The 6,018-nt window shown below is 45.7% G+C and overlaps 1 pseudogene; it reads left to right on the top strand.

Moving 5' to 3' along the window:
• Nucleotides 1–1,254: 1,254 nt before the first annotated feature.
• Nucleotides 1,255–2,472, top strand: LOC132489071 (G/T mismatch-specific thymine DNA glycosylase-like; annotated as a pseudogene).
• Nucleotides 2,473–6,018: the final 3,546 nt, after the last annotated feature.

The raw sequence follows: 6,018 nt of genomic DNA, 5'->3' as shown, positions 1-6,018 counted from the left end.
AATGGGATATAATTTAATAATGGCTGATTAGAAGGAGATTAGTTGTTATATAAAAAGGAAAAGCCAAGAGCCAGCTAGTTGCCCTTAATCTGAGCCAATACCATCGTTATTCGGGAAAGGCTACCCTGGCCATCATCAGGCAAGGCAGGCATGAGGACGAGGGTTAGGGGAGAGCCCAGGTGGGGCCAGACCACCCCAGAGAGAAGATCAGGGCACTGGGAGCTGGGAATTTGAGTCCCAGGCAACTCCTGTTACTTCCCTGGGCCTTGCTCCGTCCTTCTACGTGGGCTTGGGAGGTTTCTGGGGCCCCTTCTTGCTCTAAAGTCTAGATGCCCTCAAATCAAACCACTGGGCTTTCCCAAGGCAGCCACTGCCTCCACAACAGAGCCTGCCCAGCCCCTGCTGGCGTAAGAACTGGGGGTTCAAGAGTCTGGTGCCTCCTAGGAACACACAGCAGCTGGGGATGCAGACCTCCCCAAGAGGGGACCCGGCTGTCTGGGGTAAGTGGTAGAGAAGGGACTGGGGTTGGTTGCACCAGGAAGGCTCCATGGAGGAGAGACTGGCTGAAACAAAGAGTGTGTGAGTGCCCAGCAGGATCTCTGGGCCCCCTTGCCCTCAGGTGAATGACTGGATGTACTGGCAAGGACATGTCTCCGAGATTCCCAGTCATCCTTTCAGCCTCAGCTCACGTGCACCTCCTCCAGGAAGCCTGCCCTGATCTCCCCAGCTTTGTGGTCTCCCTAGTGCTCCCATATTTGTCCACCTGCTTATGGTGTCCATCTGCTTATGGGGCATTTGTGTCCCCATTTGTGAGTTCCTCAAGGGCAGGGACCAGCTTTTTATCTCTACACCACCAGTGCCAGGTACACAATTTTTGCTCAACAGCATCACTGAATAAAGAAAGATACCTCCTCCAGAAAGCCTTCTCTGATTGCCCTAGTGTGGGTTCTGTGCTCCCAAGGTACACTGTGATTATGCCTTTAAAAATAAGGTAAGTCGGGCTCAGGACAGACAGAAGCTCCAGGAGGAGGGTGGGTCTGGCCTGGGTGGGGTGGGGGTGGACACGGGGTGGTGGGGGGACTAGAAACTTGGGGGAGGAGCTTGAGCGCCAGCCGCTGTCCCAGTTCTGCCAGCAATCGAGTCTAAGTGTCTGGTTATTACCCTACCGCAGTACGTGCGTGGGCCGCGGTACTAGAGAGGCCAGTGGCTCGCCTGCCCGGCAGGAGTACCTGCGCGCGCTATCAGCAGCAGGGAATGGAAGCAGAGGACGCAGGCAGCTATTCCCTCCAGCAAGCGCAAGCTTTTTATACGTTTCCATTCCAACAAAAGATGACTGAAGTTCCTAATATGGCAGTTATGAATGAACAAGAAATGCCAGCAGAAGTTCCAGCCCCAGCTCCTGCTCAGGAACCCACACAAGAGACTCCAAAAGGAAGGAAAGGAAAACCCAGAACAACAGAACCCCAAAACACCAGTGGAACCCAAAAAACCTGCTGAGGCCAAAAAATCTGGCAAGTCCGCAAAATCAAAAGAAAAGAAAGAAAAACTTACAGACACATTTAAAGTGAAAAGTAGACCAGTTCAATAGTGTTTCAGAAGCTGAACTTTTGACCAAGACTCTACCAGACATTTTGACCTACAGTCTGGACATTGTGATTATTGGCATAAACCCAGGACTAATGGCTGCTTACAAAGGGCATCATTACCCTGGACCTGGAAACCATTTTTGGAAGAGTCTGTTTATGTCAGGGCTGAGTGAGGTCCAACTGAATCACATGGATCATGACACTTTACCAGGGAAATAGGGTATTGGATTTACCAACATGGTGGAAAGGATAACACCAGGCAGCAAGGATCTTTCCGGTAAAGAATTTTGTGAAGGAGGACGTATTCTAGTGCAGAAATTACAGAAATATCAGCCACGAGTAGCAGTGTTTAATGGAAACTGTATTTATGAAATTTTTAGTGAGGAAGTTTTTGGAGTAAAAGTTAAGAACTTAGAATTTGGACTCCAACTGCATAAGATCCCAGACACAGAAACTCTCTGCTATGTCATGCCATCATCCAGTGCAAGATGTGCTGAGTTTCCTCGAGCCCAGGACAAAGTTCATTCCTACGTTAAGCTGAAGGACTTAAGAGATCAGTTGAAAGGCAGTGAGCGAAACACAGACTCAAGAGGTGCGATACACATTTGACCTGCGGCTAGCCCAAGAGGATGCGAAGAAGATGGCTGCGAAGGAAGAAAAATATGATCTGGGTTATGAAGCAGCGTGCGGTGGTGCTTATAGTGAAAATCCGTGCAGTAGTGAACCTTGCAGCTTCTCTTCAAATGGGCTGACAGCTGACAGTGGAGAATCAACTTTCAGTGACATTCCAGATGGGCAGTGGATGGCCCAGTCATTTACAGACCAGATTCCTTCCTTTAATAATCACTGTGCGATGCAAGAACAGGAAGAAGGAAACCATGCTTAAGAAGGGTGTTTCTCGGGCTTCCCTGGTGGTGTGGTGGTTGAGAGTCCACCTGCCGCTGCAGGGGGACACGGGTTCGTGCCCCTGTCCGGGAAGATCCCACGTGCTGTGGAGCGGCTAGGCCCATGAGCCATGGCCACCGAGCCTGCGCATCCGGAGCCTGTGCTCCGCAGCGGGAGAGGCCACAACAGTGAGAGGCCCGCGTACAGCAAAAAAAAAAAAAAAAAAAAAAAGAATGGTGTCTCTCAGCCCTGCTTAAATGCTGCAGTTTTAATGCAGTTGTCAAGAAGTGGCCTTCAGTTTGTTAACTGAAGTATTTTATTCATATTTTACTCTGGTGATGTAATCATGGTATAGTAGAATCAACTGTACAGACCTTAGTAGTTTGGAAGGAGAAAGAGTTTTTTGTGTATGAGTTTTTATATTGGAATTAATCGTCATTCCAGCTTTTTTAAAACTATCTTTCATTTATGAAGAAATTGATTTTCTTTTGGGAGTCACTTTTAACCTGTAACTTAAAAATGCAAGAGTCTGCATATTTACACTTGATTATTAACTGTGCGTAAACTTAGATGCTCCGTTATCCCTTTCATACGTAAGAAGAGCATGCTAATGATAAGATTCCCATTGGTAAAGAGGCAAATGTGCTGATTTTCATCTGTGAGTTTAACCCCCAGTGGAGTCTCATTTGGTAGTTTTTAGTGGTGTTTGATGGGCTTCCTGAGTTGTATTCACACTCAGACCTCCTTGCTTTACCAGTGGTGAGCGTCTGTGAGAGTTGCTTGGTAGTAGAATTGGAGAGTATGGCCTTGCAGCATCAAGGCTAACCCAGCCTTACCTTTCAGGGCCATGAGCCCTGGCTTTGGCCCTCTCACCCCCATGTGCTGGTCCTCTAGTAGGCAGAAACTATCCTGCTGGGATGGTAAGTTCCAGAGAGTGCAGAGACCTTTTAAATTTTACTGCTTCATCTGTGTTTTACTTGAGAGACATACATTTGACAGGGAAGGAACTGAATGTCTCTCTCTATCTGTCACCATTCAAATTTTATCCTCCTTGGCTTTAAGCATGTAACATGGAAATGATGAGAAATGAACTTTCAGGTTGAGTAACAAGATGCTGGAGGTGTTTGATCATCTTATTTAAACTGGTGCTTTATATACATGAGATGTACTAAAATAAATAATACACAATTTTTCTTGCTAGGTACATAGAATAAGCCAGTAATTTAAAAAAATTCTTTCTCTTCATCATTGCTATTTGTTACTGTGGACTAAGTGAACCTCGTGACCAGGTTACTTTGAAGTAATGTATCTTTGTGATTTTCTAATGCATTTTCCATGGTGCTACAAATAGTCCAGACTACTAGGCCTGGTGGATATCAAAGCTGGGTATTTAGAAATGCCAGTTGCATTTACTTCTGATCACCTCTGAATATTCTGATTTTATACCTACCCAGGGAGCATGCTGTTTCTTGATATGAAAATATTTATGAGTTTTGGTTTTTTTCTAAAAGGTTATATAGCCTTTTGCTTTTATAATAAGAGATACAAATTATTGTTGTGAATCTTAACATGCTTTTTTAGCTGTAGCTATGATGGATTTTATTTTTCCTTTAGGTAAAGCTGTGTAAAAGTCATTCATGTCATTTAAATCATATCCTGTACTGCTGTTTACATGGACGTTTTGTGCAGGTGCTTTGAAGTGCCTTGCATCAGGGATTAGGAACAATTTAATTATTTTTTCATGGGACTATGTAAAGCATGTAACTAGGTATTGCTTTGGTTCTTAACGATTATAGCCTTACATAGATTTTTGGTTTTTGAGTGGAGAAAATACCCTTTAAGTTATGATGGACACTCACTAGAGAATCGGTTTGAAGATTTTTTTCAAGCATACAGTAATAGTGTTTTTCATTAAATATGACAGGTGAATGGTAAATGTTGATATACCCTATACACAACAATATGAGACTTTTTCATTAAATAATATTTTTAAAGTTTTTAAATTCATTTGAAACTCTGATGGTTTTTACAATAAAAAGTATTAAAGATGAAAAAAATAAGGTAAGTCACAGGATTTCCCTAGTGGCCTAGTGGTTAGGCTTCTGGGCTTTCACTACCGTGGCCCGGGTTCAATCCCTGGTCAGTGAACTGAGTTCCCGCAAGCAACGCAGCGCGGCCAATAAATAAATAAATAAATAAATAAATAAATAAATAAATAAGCAAGCCACTTATGGAGAAGTAATATACATAGACAAATAGCTATAGATAAAAATGGATGGATAGACAGAGAGCTTGGAGTCAGACTGCCTGTATATGAACACCAGGTCCACTACTTCTGACCACATTACCTTGGGTTCTTCCCAAGGTTTCTTGTACTGTGCCTCAGTTTCCTCATCTATACAATGGATGTATTTAATATTTCCTACCTCATAGGGTTTTTTTTTTTTAATTGGTCACACCACGCGGCATGTGAGATCTTAGTTTCCCAACCAGAGATCGAACCTGAGCCCCCTGCATTGGAAGCGCGGAGTCTTAACCACTGGACTGCCAGGGAAGTCCCCCTCATAGGGTTTTTATGAGGACGACATGGGTGAATAGAGAAAAGCACTTACAACTGTGCAGGGTACATAGTGAGCAATTAGTAAGCACTTGTGGGTGTTGCAGTTCATGTCACACTGTTTGGTTTTCTTGCCAGTGTTGGGATCTCTGAAAACAGGACTGGACTTCTCATCTCTGTTGATGGGGTTGGATGGACAGACAGGCCTGCACGGGGCTATCTCAGCAGTCCTGGCTGCTGCTTTCACACTGCAAGTTCCAAGGGGGCACACGTTGGGCAGGACCAGCACATTTCTCCCACCATTGATGGAGGATCTGCTCAGTGTCAGACCCAGAATCCCAGACCTTCCCAAAGAGGCTCACAGCTTTGCAGGGAGTAATACACCCATGAAAGGGGTCTGACCAAATGGTTCAGGTCTGGGCCATGTGTCCCACGTGGTCAACTTCAGAGGATGTCTGCCAGGCCTGAGCTTGCATGAAGGGACCAAGCCCCTGGAGGAAACGGGCACGCTGACCAGGGAAGGAAAGCTGAAGAGTTCTCTGCAGAAGCTGACTGAGGGCCATCAAGGACCAGACGACAAAGGGAGCACGGTCTGCAGTGCCAGAGGCTGGGAACGGATGGGGTAGATGCCAGAAAAGGTTGATTTCCTCAGAACATGAGGAGGCGTAAGGTGTATGTATGCTCAGTAAGTGTTTGCTGACTGGCAAACTGAGCTGCTCCAGAAATTTTCAAACATTCCCAGTTATGAACATCTTGATTCCTTATGTGTGGGGAGGGGCCTGGGAATCTGTACATTTGACAAGACCTTAGGTAAGTCTCATGAACAGGTGGTTTCCTCCGCCATCCCAGCCTCCAGGCCCGGGAGCTGCAGTGCCCTCGGAGAACGGGGCTGACTGTGACCTCACCTTGCCCAGCACCCTCTGACATCCCATCGAGCCCCTACTCCACGCATACCCAGCCCAGGACAACCTCCCTGGTGGAGCCCAGATC

The sequence above is a fragment of the Mesoplodon densirostris genome, chromosome 4 (genome assembly GCF_025265405.1).
Source record: "Mesoplodon densirostris isolate mMesDen1 chromosome 4, mMesDen1 primary haplotype, whole genome shotgun sequence".
NCBI classification, from domain to species: Eukaryota; Metazoa; Chordata; class Mammalia; order Artiodactyla; family Ziphiidae; genus Mesoplodon; species Mesoplodon densirostris.
Note: the sequence above shows the minus strand (reverse complement) of the source record. Positions and strands in the feature narration are given on the sequence as shown.